The sequence below is a fragment of the Rattus norvegicus genome, chromosome 8 (genome assembly GCF_021556685.1).
Source record: "Rattus norvegicus strain SHRSP/BbbUtx chromosome 8, alternate assembly SHRSP_T2T, whole genome shotgun sequence".
Classification (NCBI taxonomy): domain Eukaryota; kingdom Metazoa; phylum Chordata; class Mammalia; order Rodentia; family Muridae; genus Rattus; species Rattus norvegicus.
The window spans coordinates 9,741,036-9,764,604 of NC_141541.1; the positions used below are offsets into that span (position 1 = coordinate 9,741,036).

Below are 23,569 nucleotides of genomic sequence, written 5' to 3' on the forward strand. Positions count from 1 at the left end.
TGGAACATTCTACAGCCCATCTGCCAGATGGCCTGAGCTGAGTTTCCCATTCACTCAAATTCCATTGTGGATGAGAGGAGAGAGTGTACAAAATTTAAAATCGAATTGTGAATTAATTCAGGACTTATTTACAATACAAGCAAGAGAACAGATTCAGGTGCCCTGAAAACACTGAAATGCATGCATTTAACAAAGTGTTTTCCTCTGCTGCCCCTTGAAGTGGAGTTACAAAGAGAAACAGTGGGAAGCGACAGTGCTCTGGACAGGCAGGCAGGCATGCTGGCAGCATGGTTCCCCCCACTTACTGCTGAGTTGGACATCTCTGGGACTCTGCAATTGTGCCCCTGCCCCCAAAAGCATGGTTTCCTGACCTTACTGCTGGGCTTCTTATCTCTGTATCTAACCTCCCCGAAACCACAAGTTTATACTGCTCTCCTCTTTCTCGGGACCAGTGATGATGGCCAGGTTGTCAAGTACCCAAGTCTGAGTTGTCCGAACTATGTTCCTCTAAGTGCTCATTCTCTCTGTGTGTGTTTGCATCTCTGTCTCTGTCTCTGTTTCTGTTTCTCTCTCTCTCTCTCTCTCTCTCTCTCTCTCTCTCTCTCTCTCTCTCTCTCTCTCATAATTTACAATTTGCCCCCACATCCCAATTCTATGCAGCCCTTAATGGAGTGCATTTACACCCCATCTGCACCTCTCTGCCCCAGGAGCACTACCATCAGAGCTGCTGTGATTGATGGTTTTCCGTGTGTAAATCTACCTTCCTCTTAATCCCTGGAGATCTCCAGCAGCCAACTGTCTTGAGAATGCAGTCTAAATGATTTAAGGTGTGTGGCTTTCAGAGCAAATAGCAACAGATTATTGAATTTGATTCCAATGAGTTGGTATTTCTTCAAAGTTCTTTTGTAGATTCCATCACAAATAAAAGTTAAATAGATGTTAATGACATGAATGATAACAGATAGCTCCAGTAATGTTTCTAACTGCAGATGAGTAGACCACAGAGATTATAAGAGAAAGTCCAATCGGGAGGTCTTTGCAATAATCCCAGTGAGATGTATGTATGTATGTATGTATGTATGTATGTATGTATGTATGTATATATTTATGTATGCATTAACATTCACACACACAGATATACATAGATCTAGATAGATAGATAGATATAGATAGATAGATAGATGATAGATAGATACATAGATACATAGGTAGATACATAGATAGATAGACAGACAGACAGACACACACATCAATGGGTGTAGATGGATAAGACCTGGTGATGGACTCTGGAAGCCAGTGTCAAGTGTAGGAGAATAACAGGCAGACAAAGCAGACATAACAACTGTAATAGACTGTAGGGCTCTGGTGCCATGGGACACTTCACAGCAGCTGTATGGATTCAGGGGAGATGGAGAGAACTCGGGCAGGGAGAGGGACAGCTTCTGCCACCCCCAGCTGCTGGTACTTTGCCTTTCCCACTGCTGCTTGGGTTGCTTGGGCTGAGCTGAGCCAGCAGGAGACTGACTAGCCAGTGAGGGGTGCAGGGGAGCTTCCAGCAGTGATAATTTCAGGAGAGCAGATCTCTTTCCCAAGCAGCTGTGTTATAGCTCTTATGACAGAAGCTCTCAGATGATGGAATAATTACTGTACACCTTTAATTCTGAACACAACTTAATAAATACAGTTTTTAGGATGGGTCAATGTCTGACTGCAAGTACTTACTATTGGTTTGACCTGAGAGCTTGAGAAGACCTCATCTAAATATTTGGAGTCATGGTCCTGCTTACATGATTGATCTGCCTTGAGCCTACGTGACCTGTGGTCATGTCTTCATCTGTGGAGGAGGGGTGTTTGTGACATTGTCCTCTTTGATTAATCTGCCTTGAGCCTATGTAACCTGTGGTCACATCCTCACGTGTGGAGGAGGGGCTTGGGGCATTGCCCTACAAGACTGATCTGTCTCAAACTTCTCTACAGGGGTATGTGGGGGGTGCAGCTATGTGAGACCCTGATATCCTGGGAGAATGGGAATGTGCCTGCTGTCCCTTTAGAGTCTCCCTGGGATTTGACCTATCTCTACCAAGAATCAGGGTACCTTTCACTACCCACTGCCCCACAATAGACATACAGCACAATTTCACTTCAAGATAACTTCCGAACTTTTGAAAGTATGGAAAGAAAATTATGTAATTGCAATTTTGTATTAGATAATAACTGCGAAGAAAGGGGGTGGATATAACCCTTTTGAATAGAGATAGTTTTTAAAGTACAAATGCTCTATTCAAATGGAAATTGTGTGGTTTATAAAACTTTTTATTGCTAATGGTTCTTTTATGGCAATGGTGTTTGTGAACTTGTCACTAACATATTTCTCTTAATTGTATGGGAGAGAAAAATAGCTCTGCTTATTTTTGTTGTTGTTTGGTTTTGGTTTTATGAGACAGGGTCTGTCTGTACAGCCTTGCTGTCCTAGACTGGTTTTTGATATTTATAAAAAACAAAAACAGGTCTTCTCATTCTTCATGGGTATTTCTGTAATTCAGAGGAGTTTTCTCTGTCCTCCCTTTAAATACTCTCATATACCATTCCTTATTCTCTTTCATATTAATGGCCCCTCTCTTAATTGTTTTTACATGTATATATGTATATACATATCTGTGTACATACAAATATATATATATGTATATATATGAAAAGGCTGGCCATTTGGTATTAGGCAACCAATCAGTGTGCTCCTTCCTGGGATTGACTGTTTCTCCCTCTCTCAACATTCCATAGTTGCCTGTAGCTCTTTGTGTAGGTTGAAGGCCTCGTGGGCCCTTCCCCATCCACATTGGCATCTTTACTGTTAATGTATTCAGCTCATGTTTGAAAAGTCATGTTGGTGGGACCTTATGCATATGACTTATGGCTTTAGAAGGAAACACAACCTCATAGAATACTCCCTAACCTCTGCCTCTTACAAACCTTCCACTTCCTCTGCCTCAGTGTTAACTAAGACTTAGGTGTGGAACATTTTATAAGTGTCTCCATTCAACTGGATTTTACAACTTTGCGTTTTAATTTATTGTGGTTTCTGGAATGGCCTCTGTTGAAAAGAGAATTTCCCTTAATGAAATGTGAAAATTGCAATTCATCTGTAAGTATAAGGACTCACATAGATTATTGTTAGGTATTATGATGGTTTCATAAAGTACCAGTTGGAAATTCTCCTCCAATATCCAGGACTTGTGTAGCACCAAGTAATTATAGGTAAATGTGTTCATTTACCAGCTCTGTTCTCTAAGGAAGCCCAGAACCAGCCAGACTAAAGGAATGAATGAGGATATCTAGTACCAAGATCTTGATTTCAAGGGGGCCAATATTGAAGGTATTCCCACTGTCAAAATCTGGGATACTAGCAACATTAAACTATGTGGGCATAGTATTGCGTGTATGAACACTGCACTCATGAATGATTCAGTATGAGCCCAGAGTAGAAAAGTTCTTGCTTCAGGAAAAAGTCATCATTTAAGTAAAAATGAGTTGATAAAATTAGAAAATCTCCATGATTATCATAATAATAACTGGTTCTAACAAGTGATATTAGTGGATTTTTAAAGAAGTATACATTTAAGTAAAATGATAATTGCATTTTCTCAAACTATCCTACAGTAAGATATGCATTCATTGCACATCTTGTGTTATAATGGTGTTATAATAAATTTGATAAAGGAAAACTGTAGGATGATGTCATTATGCAGGTGAAGGCAGGTACAAGATAGAACAAGTCCTGTCATTGGACGAGAAGGAAGGATGGGCAGGAGAAAAGTTTTAGAGGAGGAGGAGTCTGGAGCAAGAGGACAGAGAGGAGCAGTTGAGAGAACATGGAGGCAGATGTTAAGATTCTTCTCTACACATTTACTGGTTCTTATGAATATTCTTGAGAGATGAATGTGTACAGGGCTTTTTATGTTTATGTGGGCAATTATATATTATCAATTGGATCAGAGGGTGTTGTGTTATGTTCTTTCATGTGGCGATTTAATTGAATTCAAGAGAGTATGTGGAGGCTGGAGACATCAGGCTCCCACGGAATTGGGATGTGTATGTTTGGCATGGTGGCAACCTGCCTTGGGAATTAGGTGGGTAGAGAGATTCTTGCCAGACTCAGAAAGTAGCCATCAGCAGTGTGATATGGGATGGAACAAAGCAGGTGAGACACTTTGCTGACTGAGATGAAGATATCTAACAGATGTCATGGAGCACTATGGTGCCGGACCTAGTACAGGGTAAAAGACAACATTTTTTAATACTTTTACAAAAGTCAGCAAAAGCTGACTAAATAAAATACTGAAAATAACATTAGTTAGTATGAGTCTGAAAGACACTATGCTCTTCATCACTGTTAATTTATTTCATCTGTTCATCCTAGTGGTGTTTTATGCTTTCCGTGCACAATGTATTTAAACCGAATCACACCTTGATCAACTGCTCTGCAAGTCCAAATTGTCAGTTCTTCTATGAAATAATTAACTTGTATTCTTCTCAAATGTGTGATGTGTGTGAATCTGTGATTCACAATATTGTGACCAGAAGAAACTTTGGTAGGGAAGTTTTATTTGCGGACTGTGGTTCCAGTGAGATAAGACTCCATTCCCATTAGGACAGAGACACATGAAGAAGCTACCAGGTATAATGGGAGGAATAGCTGAGAACTCACATCTCAAACCACAACCCAGAAACAAAACAATAACTTGAAATGGCTTGAGTCTTTACAATCTCTGAGCTCACCCATACTGACATATTTCTATCAGCAAGGCCTCACTTCCCAAGCTTCCACAAAGAGCCACCAACTGGGATCAAGTCTCTAATTGCCTAGATTATGGGAGATAGCTGAGTCAACACATAGAGAAGGAGATATGAGTAATAACAAACAAGCAAAATATAAATGACGGAACTATTTTTGAATCCTAAAACTGGAAAGAACTGGGAACATGGCTAAGAAGGGGAGAGAGTTTGCAGACTCAAATGTATGGTCATGATAGAGCACATCTTTATTGCAGTATTTAAGGTAATAAAAGAATCTTGAAGTGAGTCAGATTTGAAAATATGAGTTGTTTCAGTACATCTGATTGGCCAATGAAACAGATTGAAGTCAGAGTTTTCTGGAGCAATTTGTTTTGGTTTGTTTTTGTTTATTTACCTGTCGCTATGTTCTGATATGTGCCTAATAATATTCTTGAAATACTCTCAGAATTCCTCTATATGAAATTTAAACTATTATAGTCATTCAGTTTTCCAAATATTCCTTTATATTGTGTTACCTTTGAGTGTTAAGTCAATCCTACTATGTATTGTTTAAGGAATATCTCTCTTAGTTTGTCTATAATCTGCTGTTTGTTTCATCTCAATGGATGATTCATTGCCTTCTCTAGATTTTGCATCAGCGAGACTAAAGTCCCCAAAGATTTCTGAAAGAATGTTACATTTTCCCTTATTTATTCACTGAAGTATCAGAACATTTGTAAGCTCTGTGTGTATCTCTATGTAACTCAGTACAGTCGGATTATTTCTTCCAGAATTTTTAAGTTTATTTTTATATTTTGGTACAGATCCTCAGGGATAAGAGTTCTGATCTGACAACCCAAGGCTATGTTCTTATCAGAGAATACACAAACTTCTGGAAGATAAATTATGTTTGGCAGTGTTCTTTAAAAGTCAAACATTGAAAATCTCATGCGGAAAAAAGCTGGAACCTCAGAAGTGCAGACACTCCTAAGAACTCAGAGGGGACAATGACTTTTTGCCCACATTCCTGAACCAAGAGGAAATGTGCTAGTGCCATCTGTGCCCTCTGGGCACAGGGACCTAGGAGTAGTCAGAGGCAGGACTCTTCCGGTTTCTGCCTCTGCCAAGAGCTGATAGCCAGTTGCTAGGAGTGCCTACACCTGAGAGCAGAGGTAAAACCAACTTTTCTGCTCCAAGTGACCTGCCTGGTTGACTCAGGACACACCAAGTCCTCTGGGACAGGGCACTTCTGGTTTTTGGCTGTGCCCAGACCTGAACTGAACCAATTCCACAGCTCCCTGTACCCAAATCCAATAGAGCAGAAAGCTGAAATCCCAGAAGTGTAGACAGTCCTGAGACTGCAGCACAGACTTCCACTCTGTCCACTTCTGCCCACATTCCTGCCCCAAGAGGAAACTACACAGTGCCTCTGGATACGGGAATATAGGAGCAGTCAGCAGCAGGAGCCTGCTGGTTTCTGCCTGCATCCAGAACTGAACTGAACCTGGCCCACAGCTCCCTACACCTAAAGCCCTTGGGGGAGAGAGCTGGACTCTTAGAAGTGTGGACAATCCTAAGAACTCAGAGGAGACAACCTCTTTCTGCCCACATTCCTGAACCAAGAGGAAATCTCCTAGTGCCATCTGTGCCCTCTGGGCACAGGGAACTAGGAGCAGTCAGGGGCAGGAACCTTCAGGTTTCTGCCTGCTCCAAGAGTTGAAAGTCAGTCTCCAGGAGCACCTATACACCTGAGAGCAGAGATAAGACCAAATTTTCTGCTCCAAGTGACCTGCCTGGGGACTCCGAAAACACAAAGGCACAAATCCTCTGGGACAGGACACTTCTGGTTTCTGGCTGCTCCCTGAACTGAACTGAACTGGTACCACAGCTCGCTACACTCAAATTCCTGGATCCTCAGTAGTCAGACATTCCAGAGATCTCAGAGTGCCAGGAGGAACTACACAGCTGAGAGCAGAGCCGTCTGTTCCCAGATCCAGATGAAAGGAAACAGGTCTACAGGAGTGCTGACACACAGGTCTAGAGGAGGGTCAAGCCACTGTCAGAGACAGCAAGACAAGCTAACACCAGAGCCAACTAATGGCAAGAGGCAAGTGCAGGAAACCAAGCAACAGAAACCAAGACTTCTTGGCATCAACAGAGCCCAGCTCTCCCACCAAAGAAAATGCTGCATATCCAAACACACTGGAAAAGGAAGATTTAGATTTAAAATTACATTTTATGATGATGATGGAGGACTTTAAGAAGGATATAAATATCTCCCTTAAAGAAATACAGGACAACACAAGTAAACAATCAGAAGCCCTTAAAGAAAAAACACAAAAATACCTTAAAGAATTACAGGAAAACACAACCAAACAGGTAAAGGAATTGAACAAAACTAACTGACCAGGATTTATAAGTGGAAATAGAAACAATAAAGAAAACATAAAGGGAAACAACCCTGCAGATAGAAAAGCTAGGGAAGAGATCAGGAGACATAGATGTAAGCATCACCAAAGAATGCAAGCGATAGAAGAGAGAATCTCAGGGGCAGAAGATACCATAGAAAACATTGACACACCTATCAAAGATAATGTAAAACAGAAAAAGCTCCTAGCCCAGGAAATCCAGGACACAATGAGAAGATCAAACCTAAGGATAATAGATGTAGAAGAAAGTGAAAACTCCCAACTTAAAGGGCCAGTAAATATTTTGAACGAAATTATAGAAGAAAACTTCGTTAACTTAAAGAGATGCCCATAAACATACAAAAAGCCTACAGAACTTCAAATAGATTAGACCAGAAAAGAAATTTCTCCCATCATATAATAGTGAAAACACAAAATGCACAAAACAAAGAAAGAATATTAAGAGCAGTAAGGGAAAAAAATCAAGTAACATAGAAAGGCAGCCCAATCAGAATTATACCAGTCATCTTACCAGAGATTATGAAAGACAGAAGATCCATGGGTAGATGTCATACAGACCCTAAGAGAACACAAATGCAAGTCTAGTCTATTATATCCACCAAAAATTTAATTAACATAGATGGAGAAACCAAGATATTCCATGACAAAACAAAATTTACACAATATTTTTTCTACAAACCCAGTTCTACAAAGGATAATAGGTGAAAAACTCCAACACAGGAGGGAAACTATACCCTAAAAAAAGCAAGAAAGTAATCTCCTCACAACAAAACCAAAAGAAGAAGAGAGACACACAAACATAATTCCACCTTTTACATCAAAAATAATAGGAAGCAACAATCACTATTCTTTAATATTTCTTAATATCAATGGATTCAATTCCCCAATAAAAAGACATAGACTAACAGACTGGATATGTAAAGAGAACCCAGCATTTTGCTCCATACAGGAAACATACCTCCAAGACAAAAACAGATAGTACCTCAGAATCAAGTGCTAGAAAACAACTTTCTATGCAAATGGTCCAAAGAAACAAGCTGGAGTAGCCATTCTTATATCGAATAAAATCGACTTTCAACCAAAAGTCATCAAAAAAGACAGGGAAGGACACTTCATATTTATCAAAGGAAAAGTTCACCAACATGAACTCTCAATTCTAAATATCTATGCTCCAAATGCAAGGGCACCTACATTCATAAAAGGAACCTTACTAAAGTTCAAAGCACACATTGAACCTCACACCATAATATTAGGAGATATCAACACCCCATTCTCATCAATGGACAGACGTGGAAATAGAAATTAAACAGAGACATAGAGAAAGTAACAGAAGTTATAAACCAAATGAGCTTAACAATTAAGAACATTTCATCCTAAAACAAAAGGATATACCTTCTTCTCTGCACCTTATGGTACCTTCTCCAAAACTGATCATATAATTGCCGACAAAACAGGCCTCAACAGGTATAAGAAGATAGAAATAATCCCATGCTTCGTATCAGATCACCACAGATTAAGGCTGGTCTTCATAATAACAGAAACAACAGAAAGCCCACATATACATGGAAGGTGAACAAGGTTGTAGTCACTGATAACTTAGTCATAGAAGAAATAAAGAAATTAAAGACTTCTTAGAATTTAATGGAAATGAAAGCACAACATACCCAAACTTATAAGACACAATGAAACAGTGCTAAGTGGAAAATTCATAGTTCTGAGTGCCTCCAAAAAGAAACAGGAGAGAACATACATTTACAGCTTGTCAGCACGCCTAAAAGCTCTAGAACAAAAAGAAGAAAATACATCCAGGAAATAATCAAACTAAGGGCTGAAATCAACCAAGTAGAAAAGAAAAGGACCATACAAAGAATCAATAAAACCAGAAGCTGGTTCTTTGAGAAAATTATCAAGATAGATAAACCCTTAGCCAGACTAACCAGAGGGCATAGAGAATGTATTCAAATTAACAAAATCAGAAATAAAAATGTAGTTATAACAACAGAATCTGAGGAAATTCAAAAAAATCACCAGATCCTAAGACAATATCCTATATTTAACAAGACTGGAAAATCTGGAGCAAATGGACAATTTTCTAAACAAATATCAGGTGCCAAGTTAAATCAGAAACAATAAACCATCTAAACAACCACATAACTCCTAAAGAAATAGAAGCAGTTATTAAAAGTCTCCCAACAGAAAAGACCAGGACCAGATGGTTTTAGTGCAGAATTCTATTAGACCTTCATAGAAGACCTCATACCAATATTATTCAAACTGTCCCATAAAATAGAAACAGACAAAGCATTAACAAACTCCTTCTATGAAGCCACAATTACACTTAAACCTAATCCACCAAAAAATCAACAAAGAAAGAGAACATCAGACCAACTTCCCTTATGAATATTGACACAAAAATACTAAATAAAATTCTTGCAAACTGAATCCAAGAACACATCAAAACGATCATCCATCATGATCAACTAGGTTTCATCCCAGGGATGCAGGGATGGTTCAATATACAGAAATCCATCAATGTAATCCACTATAAAACAAACTCAAAGAATAAAACCACATGACCATCTCACTAGAGGTTTGACAAAATTCAACACCGTTTCATGGTAAAAGTCCTGGAAAGATCAGGAATTCATGGCACATGCCTAAACATAATAAAAGCAACATACAGGAACATGTAGCTAACATTAAGCTAAGTGGAGAGAAACTTGTAGCAATCCCATTAAAATCAGGGACTAGACAAGGCTGCCCTCACACGCACACACACACACACACACACACACACACACACACACACACACATACTTTTTCTTTCTCAAATGCATGCATACTCATGTATGCACACACACGTATATGCATATAGTAACATACCTATATTTACAACAGCATCATAGAAGGGTTGATAATCATTAAGGGACTCTCACTGGTTTTCTGGTTTTCTTCATGTAAGGATGATGATGTTGTGTTACAGGAATATGTGTATTGGAAGAAAGTCTTCACAATCTTCTGCCTGAGGGAAAAATCTCCTCTATGCCCCTGAGAAGTTTTTATCGTGTCATATTAGCACCACAATTTAATGCATGTCAGTTAAGTACTTTTCAGAGTTTGGGGCAGTTGCCTCACTTGGCTGAAACTTAGGAGGATTACTTAAAAGAATGTAAATTACTTCAAATATTCATGCTCAAAATTAGAAGATTTTTTTCATTAATGTTCAGGAGAAATTGGTAGTCAGAAGGGTCTATGTGGAAGATAAAATTAGTAGCAATAGCAGATTCTATGTTTTTGTCTCTAAATAATTTTATCACAAAGGTCATTAGCATATCTACTGTGTGTAATAGTAATTAATCTGATTAAAGATGGTTTGTTTCCTCCTTTCAGAACTTTCTAGCATCTCCTTGTCTCTAGGAAGTATTTTGGACAACTCTCTGTCTTGTCTTTCTGGGGTACATACCTAAGAATGTCTACAGCGACACAGTAATCTTTCTTGGGATGTCAGTTCTCTGTTGGTTAGTGCTGCAACAAAAGGAGGATGTGAGCAAGTGGATATGTATGTTTAATCAATATACATGATCAGTTCTGAGATAGCCTATGGTACAGAACTGTCACCTGACGGTTTCTGCAGTCTAACAAAAACTAATTTAATGTCAAACTTCCAGGGGTCGTTTCATCAGTGATTGATGAACTTTGATCGTATGGTTTCACAAGTTCATTTGTATTCTGAAAACCAAATCTTTGTGTTAGATGAACTCAGTACAGAGGGACACAGGGTCAATTCGGAGGGCAGGTTGTGAAGGCACGACAGGAATCGTTTGCCTTTGGAGTCCAGGGATGAGAAGCAAGCAGGAGGAACTAGTTGAAGCTGGAACACTGTAGGAAGTGCACACTGGAGATTCTCCTGGGCACGGGAGCACTGGTGAGTGCTCAGAGCAGCTGCTGTAGTAAGGAGAGCTCCCTTATTCCAAGATCCCAGGAAATGTTGGGGGGAAAGCTCTTCTGGTATTCACACAATATTATGAATGCTTTCATCATCACTTAATTTTGTGTTCTGAAGTGACTTAAAAGCTAAATTTTATGTCATTTAATTTTCACCACAATAATTCATGTCTTGAATACCTAGTGAATTATGTAAGTTAAATTAGTGAATTGTATGTTATAAATAACACCATAAAATTGTTTTTAGTAAGAGCACTGAAAGAAGCATCATGTGGAAAATATAGTCTCTGAGAGAGGTTTAGTATATGTGTAAGTTTATTTCCTTATCAAATAATTAGATATAGGCATTTGCTGTGCTTTTTGTGAGCTCAGCCTGCAGACATGTGTACAAGGGTCTCTACTAATGAGATAGAATTCCATGGGATGCCACCTTCTGCAGGATTTAACCTTGGAGACCCACCTTCTGCAGGATTTAACCTTGGAGACGGTACGAGTGACATGGAAGTGACCTGATAGTCATTCTCCTTGTATTGAAAGAAAAGGTGATACCCATTGTATGCTTAGGTGGATGACCTACCCAGCTCATTGTAACTGTCGCCAGGATTCTCACCAGCTCCCTGCTTATGGACTGTGCTGCTCCTCTGGTATAAAGGTGGGTGGAGCATCATCTAGGAATGAGGAATCTATGCAAACAAATTATGGAGAAGGTCCTATGGTTGAATTCCCTATACTTTACACACACACACACACACACACACACACACACACACACACACACCAAAACTTCTAAATGACAACTATAATTTTATATTTTATATGTACATAGAAGCTGCTCCAAATCTGACTTTTAGATCATTTCTTTACAGACATATTAAGATGTAATTTATACAAAACACAATACATCATCTTGAGATGCATACGTGGCTCTTGCCTAATACGAGCAATTGTGTAGCTTCAAGCCCAGTGAAGAAACAGGGTGTTTTTTCACTTGAAAACTTCCTGGGTACCTTGTAGTGGCCCTCCACTCACATTCCTGGACCCTGAGAGTCTTTTTGTTTTGATTTGTTATGAAGAAGGTATTCACAACATTGGTTTCCTTTGGAAACATTTAGGAAGAATTTGTGCCATGCGTCCCAAACTCCCAATTGTCCTTCGCTTGTGGCAACTTTCCACGATTACATCTATCTTCATATGACAGTCTTTCTTGTGTGGCCAAGGTCACTACCTCCTTTCTCTTTAAAGAAACAGTCATTAGATTTAGGGCCCGCTTTAAATTCAGAATTCTCTATTTCTTAGACCTTTGACTTAAAAATGTCAAGTTTACATAAAAACACAGAACTGTCAGCAATTAAGACTTGCCCCTTTTTTGTGTGTGAGTTAAAAGGACACCCTTCAATCACTTGCAATGTTTAGAGAAAGGGTAACTGAAAACAAAAACATTGGTTCCTTGTTAAGTTTTCTGTCTGGTTCAGTAAAGGAGGAGAAATGATTTACTTGTGTGAAATATTTCTTTCTGAATGCAATCTGACATGCATGCAATTCTCCCTCCTTCTACCCCTACATTTGAAAAGTCACTAAAGTTTGACAGATTTTTATATAAATGAAAGCACCTGTAGGTTCTGTGGTTAAAGTATTTCTAGCAATTTTAAGTCATATTATAGATTAACATTTTAATTCTCAGTTTGAGGTGAATATTCTGGCTTTGCTGATTGACATGTTTTCTTTTTCAATAAAAAGATTATTCTAAAAAAGAAAAATATTTAAATGAAAAATAAGAGAATCTGGTCAGTTTTTCATATGTATTTGTGTCTGTGGGTGTCTTTGTGTGAGTAGGGATATATACATGGTCTGTTCATATTTACATGTTTTTTTTGTATATGTGCATGCCTTTTGTGTGTTGCATGGATTTACATGCACGTATATGTGTGTGTGTGTGTTCATATACATACATGTTTATTTGTGTGTATATGTTTGGTTTTTTAACCCTTCTTTCAAGGAAGTATATTTAATGAATTAGTGGAGAACAAAAAAGTACCATTGTTATAGCAACAATTCCATTATGCATGTTCTTTGGTAGTGATCTCCTACAATGTGTTGAGTCCCTGAAGTGACCATCTACAAGAGAGGCAAACTGGAAAACAAGGCATGAGAATCTGGTATGTAACACTGCCATAAATCCTGGGGAAAGGTTTCTAAGGAAAGAAAAATGTTGTAAATTGACCTCCAACTCAAACAACCATAAAGTTATTGACTACGTAACATTTTTCACTGCTCTCTTTTATTATTTATTTGCCTATCATTACCTGCATGATACTATACACTGTACAGATCCAGATAAATACACATGGAGTTGGAACCCCACTTCTTTCTTTTTCTTCTACTGCAGCTGAGTCTGGTTATCATTAGTCCCATAAAGAAAGCAAAGCACAGGGATTTAAGAATGTTTTTGCTTATTTTCTCATTCCATAAATATTCATTAGTCCAGACATTTTTCTATCAGGCATATAGCAGTGAACAAGGCTGAGCTTGCAACAAACTGGGCCAGAATTCAAGCTCTGTCTCTGAGCCTCTGCACTCAGTGTTCTTTCCAATAAACATTCTGCTGACTCTCCCCCTGTTTGTCAGACTGTCCTCTCCTTGTAAATGAGTCACTTGAAGTGAGCTTATATTTTGTGGCACAAAGGAAAAGCACACCCTAGTCTCTGCCAGGAGATTTTTTTCTTGTTTTATTTTTCTTTATTCTTTTCTTTCTTCCTTTCTCCTCTCTCTCTCTCTCTCTCTCTCTCTCTCTCTCTCTCTCTCTCTCTCTCTCTCTCTCTCTCTCTCTCTCCTCTCTCTGTTTTGTTTAGGTTTCAGTGATTGAATTCAGGAACTCACGTATGCTCAGCACAGCACTCTCTAATTCAGCTTATATTTCAACACCCACCACCCTGATAAAATCTACCTAAGGAAGAGGTCCACCGTTTAAAAAACAAATTTAAAGATTATATGTCACATGCCATTGGTCGAACTATTTTAAAATGATAAATTCCGTTGTTCTTACTTTAAAGGGAACAAAATTAGGTCTAGAAACAATGAGGTCAGTTTAGAAACACCACCAACTCTTGTGGAAAATTCACCCTGCCTCTTATGAAAGACAGATGAGCCCACTGTCCAGTTGCCCCGCCATCCTGCCTCAGGCCCCTTACCTTGTCTTTACCCAGTCCTTCGGCTTGCTTGTCCGCCTTTCAATTTGCACAAGTGTCTGCCATCTAGCAATTGTCAGTCTTCACCCTTCTGCCCCAAGCAATTGCAGCTAATGCTGAACTGCTCTTCCTCGTTTTATAAAAAGATAAGGGGAGAAGGAATATATTGGCGGATATGTCGTCAAGTGTGGGGGAAGGGGGTGCCACTGCTGGCCCATGCTGAGGCATCCCTTCCCCTGAGAATAGAGTTTATTCAGGGCATGGGGAGGGGAGTTGAGGGAGTAGAAACAGAAAGGCAGAGAAAACAGAGTAGAGAAGTAGAGGTCAGCAATGAGCAAATGGAGAGGGTGTGTGTGTGGGGTCCGTTTTGTAGTGAACCAGGAACACCTGGCTGTTGCCAGGTAACTGTGGGGCAGAACCTAGAAAAAACCTAGTTTGAAAGCATCCTCTGCCTGCTGGCATTCCTTTCTCTTCACCTATTTATTCCACTGCTTTCCTCTCACTATCTCTTTCTACTGCCTGTGTTCAGAAGCCTCTGCCAACCATGCTGGACATGACAATATTTCGTGACGATTTTATTTCTAATCCCACTGAATGTGCCTACATGCCCACCCATTTCTAATATACTTTTAATTGCATGTTAACTTAGTCACCACTTTATTTGTTGTCATTTCTTTCTTCCTTATAAATGGTCACAAGTCAATTGGTGAGAATCAAATCGTTTCCTCACTGATCAGCAATGGGCAGGATGCAGAAAGGAGTTTCCGGTGGCCGGTAAGGTCAGTAGTACAATGTAGATGAGAGCATTGGCAGCCCAGTAAGGAGGGACACCAGGTGATGGTGCATTCTCATTTTCCCAGCAGAATCAAGCTTGCCTCCTCTGTACACACGATGTCCCACAGTCCAAACCACTTATGAAGGAAGGAGGTACTGGTTTCTGCCAATGTTTGCCTCTGCAGCTCCTGGGAATGGACCATCATGTTGTTGGAATCCTGCCTGCTGTGAACATTCAGCAAGTTTATGTTTTAAAATAAAATGTTATACCTCCTCTTTTTCCTTTTCTATAATTCCTGAAACATGTACCTTCAAAAGGTCCCTATTTTGCTAAATTAGACATCTCTTTCATATTCATTATGTGGCATCATAATCAAGACTGTTCTGAAGTTGGGAGGCCTCAGGAGCTTGGGGAATTTTTCATCCTCTTTATAGACTCATCAAATTTTACAGTGAGCATGTGCTGTTTTGTGACTCCGAGTTATATCTGATTGGATCTCACTAGATTATGCATGTGATGCATGTGTTTATACATTCTGCTCTGATGAGTATGTGGCAGTTGTTTTTTTTTTTTTGTTTTTTTTTTTTTTTTTTTTTTTTTTGGCTCTGTGCTTTTCCAAGCAGTTGATTTGGTTCCTAAGTTGCGAGTTCAAATTTATTCCTATTAAGCTATTTGGAAAAAATTGATAAGCTTCATGTCTGTAATCTGTATACGGCATGTACCTGTTGCTAGCAAAGTAATGCCATAGATTAAGACTTCTGAAGAAAATTGGTTGAGTGTATTTGGCTCATTCTTCTGAAGATGTAAGATTGAGGGACACACAATGACCTCCTTGCTGGTATATGCTGAACATGTCATAACGTGAAATGGTGAGCATGCATGTGGATGTATGTCTCTTCTTGTCTTTCTTCATCGTCTGTCAGAGCTATCAACACCTGTTCTTGGTACCATTGGTTGATTAGTTTAGGATGCATAATTTTAGTATAAATTAAAAATATATCAGAAATATTTGAAAGGAACTTTTAAAGATTAAAAAAGCATATGGCTGTTTTTATATTTAATCTGTATTTGTCACTATATCTGAAACAGTGACACAGTGGTAGCTGTAATATCTAGTGTGTGTTTTGCGAATAGCAAATGTCAATAATAAAACTAAGCTGCTGGAAGGATGTCTTCGCATTTAACAGCTCATACTGCTCTTGTATAGTCCCTAGCACCCATGCAGGGCAGCTTATAAATACTTGTGACTCCAGCTCCAAATCTGATGACCTCTTCTGGCCTTGTGCCAGCACCTTCTGTTATGTGTGGAACCCCCTCCTTCCAACACATACATATTCACATAATTAAAATTAAATATTTAGAAAACTACTTGCAATGAATAGACTTTTTATTTTTGTTTTTGTTTGTTTTGTTTTTCCCCCCAGGAATCACCCTCCTATTGCTAAAGATTTTCACCTAGAGTTCTGTCCATCTGTTTCTTATGTCACTATCCAGTCCCTGGATCTAGAACTCTCTCAGGGACCTGTCTATTCATTTCAACATAAAGAATTACTGTGATGTTAGAAGCTCTCACTTGGAGGAGTTCCCAGGGTAGAATTATCTTTGAAAATCTATTTGCTGGTCAGTCTCCATTTTATACATCCTTAATGAAAGTGTCAACTAGAAAAGTCACTAACAGCCACGTGTGCTGCACCCTACTGAACATTTGAATAGAACTTGATACATCGCCTTTAATAACTGCCCTGTCCCTGTCAACTCATTCACAGTGCATGCTGGCTGTCTTGTGGCCCATATGGTTAAGATTGATATTTCCTCATTTTATAGTAATGGAATGTTCTCTGCCATAGTAATGACTTCAGAGATCCAACCTTTCTCTGCTACTGCTGGTGTGATTTCCAGCAACACCTAGGTCTAACCATTGTGATTACTAATGACGATAATTTCAGTGATAATTCAGGGCTGCATTTTTCACTTGTGGATCACCCTGTGCTTGCTCTTACCTTTCTTGGCTGTCATCTACAGAGAATTTCACTGCTCATTAGTACCTTCTAAGGCCCAAAGAAACAGCAGGGGCAAAGTCAACTTCTGTTCATTTTATCTGGGTAGCAACCTATTTCCAGAGTAAAATGTACTAAGAGAAAGTGGGCAATCGAGACTGAATGCTAGATTTATTCACCACCATAAACTGGTCTTCTCTGACACAGACCCTCAGGATACACTCAGTAGACATGGGAGACATTTGTCCTAACAATTTGCTTCTGTCCTTCTCAACAGAAGTGGTTACTGCTGGAGATTTAGAAGGCATAATTACTTATGCTGCAGATTCTCCTGTACACTAAAGTGTTGAACACCCCCAGTCAACAGAACCAGTGTCCTGAGACAGCTGAAAACTGTCGTCCTCTGTCTCTCACGTTGTCAATCTGTGTCCATCTCATTTTGTTTAAGCAAACTGGACTATACAGAGATTTGCTGCACTGAATAAAAACACATGTGAGAACCAATCTAATGTGCCATCAGCATCAGTAGCTCTCTTTGAATCTTTAGGTAGAATCACAAATGACTTCCCAGAATTGGTCTGAAACCCAGTTACCTAGGCTTCCTGCCTTGTGATCTGAAGGATGCTTCATGCTTTCTCATGCTCAGCCATTCAGTCCTCCCTTCTTCCTTGGAAGCCCCTCCATGCTTCCCTGGTGAGGAGCTGGGGGAGGGAACCAACTGGCCTCCCTTTGCACCCAGAGTCACACTCAAGCTGAGCTCCTCCCTTATAAGCAAGGACTCTCCTGCATGAATGCTTCTTTCCTCTTTAAGTTTCTTTCTCCCACTGATTATTGCCATTAAGATGGAGCCACACTGGATACCATCCTAGCCAAAAATACACTCTCAAAGCCCTGGCTCTGTTGAAGCCTTTCTGCCTCCATAGGCCTCACTTCCTGAGAGTTGGTGGTGCTGTCCCTCTTCCTGTAATGTCACCAGTTTCTCAGCCCCCTTCACAGCGGGGCTTCTGTACCCTCCATCCCTGCTTAGCCACTCTCAGAGTGACCAATAGCTCCCCGTTCTCACATGTGCTCATCTCTATCCTGGCCTCACAGCTGAGTCTGAAACGGGAAATGCACACGATGTGTGCAAGCTCCTTTGGGATAAACCCTCAGGTGGTGTCTTTTTCCCGTTTACCTCATCAGTTACTCTCCCTTACCTCTACTTCATCTTTTGCACCACACAGAGATTCTGGCCCTCTCACAGCCCAATCCACACATTTCCCATTTTTGACAAAGCAGCTAGTAAAACTTTTTTAAAGAACAGATAGAGGGTAAACCTTATCCTCTTAAAACTCAAGTATCTTCACAGAACAGTTAGAATGAAGTAAAGACCGCTTTTGTTTTATAACTGCAAATCTTATTTAATCCATCCAATTCCTTCTAGACTGTTCCCTCTAACCACCCCATGTTCCCCTTGAGGCTCCTTGGTTGTTCCTGTTCCAGCCCCTTTGTTGTTTCCTCCTGGAATGTTCTTGGCCCTACTTTTTCTGCATTCCATACTCTCATTGCCTAGGATTTCCTCAGCTATCCCCTCCTCAGGGAGCTGATCTATGACTCTTGCCTGAAATAGCATCCCCTCTCTTCTACTGTCTTCTCTTTCACTGCAGTCCTCACTTTTATCCAGTGCACTTAGCTCTACAGGTTCTGTGTTCTGAATTTAAGTACTCTCACTAAGAAGTAACACAATAGAAGGAACAACAGGCTCTGGGTTCTTGGTTCTTGAATATGGCCACTTAGTTCTGTGACCTGTGACCATGGACAGCCCACTCTATTGATCCATTCTTCAATGCCATAATCTGTAAAAGGAGGCTGTTACTTGTTATTTATGTTGCTTTATATCATTTAAAAGCTAAGTTAAAAACTATCTTAAATTTTAACTTAAAAATTACCTTTAAAAAAAGTTGATTTAAAAATTAACTTAAAAAAAAACTATCATGTTTGAAGACACGATTCACCTGGTAAGTGCTAAGTAAATGCCAGATGTCATTGCTAACCTCTGTTTTATCTTTATTTGAAGCGTTCGTTTTGAAAATAATCTTCAAGGGAAGATTACGTGAGCTTTTGTGAGCACTATCATGTATAGTGTTGCCATCAGTATCTAGTTGTGAGGTCATGAAGTGAGTGGTGGAGATAAATATCTTAAACTACTCTCATGCTGCATACATAACCTGAAAATAGTTCTGAGGTTTGGAAACAGTATATCTGTAATGAGAGGTGACTTAGAATAACTGAAGTGAGGTTCTTGCCTCTCCTCATTCAGGATCCTTTCCAGAGCCTTCCAGTCAGGTAAGACTGTGCTCAGGTCCTCCCACAGGTGGGCGCCCTAAAAAGAAGAATTGGCCACAGAATGAATGCAGGGATCTAGGGGAATTGCCCAGCCATGAGTTCAGAGCACTGACTAGATATTCCTGGAAGAAGACAACTGGAAAGCTGAAGGAAAGGCAGGCTTAGCGTTGTGGTTATAATACTCAGCTTTACCTGTTTGCTTCTAGAATCTTTTAAATATTCTTGGGAAATTTAAATGTTCTCAATTTGGAATTGAATTCCTATTTAAATTCTTCTGCATCAGGAAATGATCCTCCAAATGATTATATTCAACTGAGGACAGAGAGCTTCGGAGCACCAGAATGATAAGCAGCTATGTAAGAGAAATCCTCACAGGTGGTCCGAATGTATGTGAAGTTTACATTTTTGACACCCAAGTAGCGATGGTGACCTCACCTGCCTATTGGAGCCCTGGCAGATCTTTCGCTATGTACTGTGTGCATTTGGCCAACCTTGAAAGAATACCCTGAAGTTAGTCTGATGTGCCATGTTGTCCCACTCCCCAGTGTCACTATCATAGGTAACTCAATGAATTCTCAGAACATGCTCCCAGACATCAGTTTGTCCCTACAGACGGTGGTCAGATGTCTATCAAAAGCTACATTGCAGTAGAAGTTTAAACTTGCCAGTGTGCCCTGGTAGCCCTGTGCTATACCTGAAATATGCCTGGAAGTTCCCATGGGAGGAAACTTAAAAAGGACATTATCACTGTTCTTTACTGTGGAACTTTTTTCTTTTATTTTATGTACTTACATTTCAAATGTTATCCCCTTTTCCCCCTCTTGCCAAACTTTTTTATTATTTAAAAAGTCACTTAAAGTGAATCAGCAAAAGCAGATAGATGGTAGGAAAAATATTTGTGTTTTTCATAAATACAATTGGATACTTGCTATGAAAATGAGCCATGTCTTTATTACTTGTAAATATGAAAACATTTCCACAGCAGTGCATGGTAATTGTGGTATGGCGAGACTTTGACAGCACCAGCCTTGCCATATGGGGACATAAATTCTATGGCTATGTGATATCAATTGGATCATTTATTGTCGATTTCTCTTCTGAAGCCCAAGCCATGGCATTTGGCAGTGTGTGAGAAGAAACTATTTCATCTCTCTTTCACCCTTACTGCCCATCTGTTGCTTGAACTTTATATGCTTATTTCTGATAGAAGCTTATACCACCAGCTTTCTCAAATTGTGTAAAAATGATTTCATGTCATCTAATTTGAAATTCTAGATGAGCTACATTAGGGACAAAGTTATTCCAAGTGAATTTCAAAGTAGGTAACAAATACATTTTCTTCAGTAAGTTTATGGTGTTTCATTAATGCCATCAATGCCAAAGCTGTCTTGCTGTGCCTCAGATCACAAGGGAAAGTGTTACTCTGCCCTTACACTTTAACCACATTGCTTTGCACACTGAGTGTCACAAACTGACCTGCTTTCCCTCTGAAACCATGGCAACATGCTAGTCTGGTCACAACAACTTCCCTTTGCCAAGCAGCAATGTGCATAGCAGACCATAGAACTATGGGCCTGGTTTTTAACTTCCCTCAACCAGTCATGCAGCCAGTCTGCAAGTCTGCCTGCCAGTCACTGTCAGGGTCAGCTCTCTGTTCATATCCTATGCATCTCTTTGTTTTCTTCTATATCATACCAACCTGTTCTTTCCATCTAAGCCCTCCACATCTTCATGGCAATTTTACTTAAGTATGAAGATTCCATCACTATTCATGCTACTTCAGAAATTTCTGCTCTTTGAAAAAAATATTTTCTTCAAACTCCAAATCTGCCATATTTGAGACCAATTCCATCCCTATAATTGAGAGGGGAAAATGATGTAATTTTATTGATGTTGTTTGGATCTAGGTTGATCCAAGTTTGCGACTCACTTAAATACTCTATCCGGTTGCAGTTTCTCATGTCCTGATTTTTCTACTCATTCTAATTCCTAGTTGTATAAATATGTCAAGTTTTCAGTGATTTTTGAAAAGTCAACTGTAATATGAGTTTAATTGAAACTATTTTAGAGTGCTTATAATAAATTATTATACATATATATTTTTTAAAGATTTGTTCATTTATTATATATAAGTGCACTGTAGCTGTCTTCAGATACACCAGAAGAGGGCATCAAATCTCTTTACAGATGGTTGTGAGCCACCATGTGGTTGCTGGGAATTGAACTCAGGACCTCTGGAAGAGCAGTAAGGTGCTCTTAACCACTGAGCCATCTCTCCAGCCCATTATTTTATATTTTTAATAATGATGTTTTCATAGAACTTCTAAATGATTAACTTTCTCCATACTTGAAATATTTGATAGATTGTTTTTGATAACATTGTTTCTTCCATCAGAATGAGTTAGCATATTTTACTTGTAACATTAGGGTATACATTGATACCACAGAACCTTACTTACTCAAATCTGTTACAGTTTCTTTCTCATTGGAGACTCCGGCATGACTACAAGCCTAAAATTAAAGTTTGTTTCTAATGCTACTTCTAACTTATTCTTCATTCCCCAAGTCTGAGAAAAGAAGCTGAAACAAGAAAGTGTGAGAATATATTCATTAATTGGCCACTATTATCAACCTCAAAGGAAGTACTTCACGGCTCTATAACAATAGAAATTCTTAAAGGATATACATAGTGGATTGCTTGAATTTAATTATCTATGCAAATATTAGCAATGCAGCTAACTCAGAATATATTGGTTATAATCTTACTTATGAGCAATTTGGTCAAATTATTGCCTATAGAAACAAGTCAAGTTCTAGCGCAGTGGCGATTTTCCAGTGTGTCTGGCTAGAGTTCAGGGCACCATTTCAGCGCTGAAATTCAGCCACTTGATGGAGGACATTCAAGTACTAAGGTTCTACCTGGCATAGAGCAAAGGGTCATTGCAGTTCTGTGGAGCAGATCCTGCAGTGCAATGCAAAGTGACTCAGTGACAGGGTTCTGTTTCATTTGATTCCATGTTCATGAATCAGCATTGGCTTCTATATGTGTTTAATATGACAGATACTTTGTGTTTTCTAATCCTCTCCTTGGGCTATTATATTTTGTATGTGCTAAGTCAGGGTCTTACTTTTTTTTAATCTCACTTCGTGGCATAAAACAAGAGCAAAATTTACATCTGCAAATGGAAAACATTGACTTTTTTTACTTAGAAAGTTATTGTATTGCCAGATACAACAGGAGCCTGAAGAGGAAAACATGTAAATTAATATAGTCTTAATTATTTGCTCTGTTTTAAGTGGTTCTTGCTATAAAGATATGGCTGAATTTCAGACTAGTCGTCAAATTATAGGGCAAGAATCTGATGGATCAGTAATTACATTCATGGAGTATATTTATGCTACTAACTGCTACACTTTTATTTGAATACAATAGTAATGTATCAATTAGCTGTTGAAAAATACATACTCTGCCCACACCTAAAGCATAATCATAGACTTAATTAAACACAGAAGAAAGACATCTGAAAATGTTGATAATGCTGTATTCAAGCACTACTGATTAGAAACTATGGGCTAGAGAGATGGCTAAGAGGTTACCAATGACTACTCTATCAGATCACTCACTTCAGGACACTTGCAAATGCTGGAACTTCAGAACTAAAGGGTCTGATGCCCTGATCTGGCTTCTGTGGACACCTGCATACACGCATACACACAAAGTAAAAGAAATGTTTTGGAAAAAACTTGAATTACATGTCTTTTAAAAGTAGAAAACTAGATGGCAAGCTGCAAGGTAGCAAGGATGGGAGGAAGGGAGGAAAAGAAGATGAGCGAGAGAGAGAGAGAGAAAGAAAGAGAGACAGAGACAGAGAGAGACAGAGAGAGACAGAGAGACAGAGAGGAGAGAGAGAGAGAAAAGGAGAGAGAGGGAGAGAGAGGGAGAGAGACAGAGAGAGAGAGAGAGAGAGAGAGACTCAGTGTGTGCACACTCTAAGTGTGAGTGTCCCATGAGTGTGCCTATGAGTGCCCATCTCATTACTTGGGACCTGTGAAGAAGGAAAGAAAGGCACAGCAAGATTGCAAGTATCGTTCTCCTTCTAGATAGATTGTTTAAACTGTTGAGACTGACATATGAACATAGGT

General features: G+C 39.3%; 1 protein-coding gene across 2 annotated transcripts in view; it reads left to right on the forward strand.

Annotated features, from left to right (window-relative positions):
- The window catches only part of Pdgfd (platelet derived growth factor D), a 232,886-nt gene that overhangs the window by 65,274 nt on the left and 144,043 nt on the right, over window positions 1-23,569 (forward strand).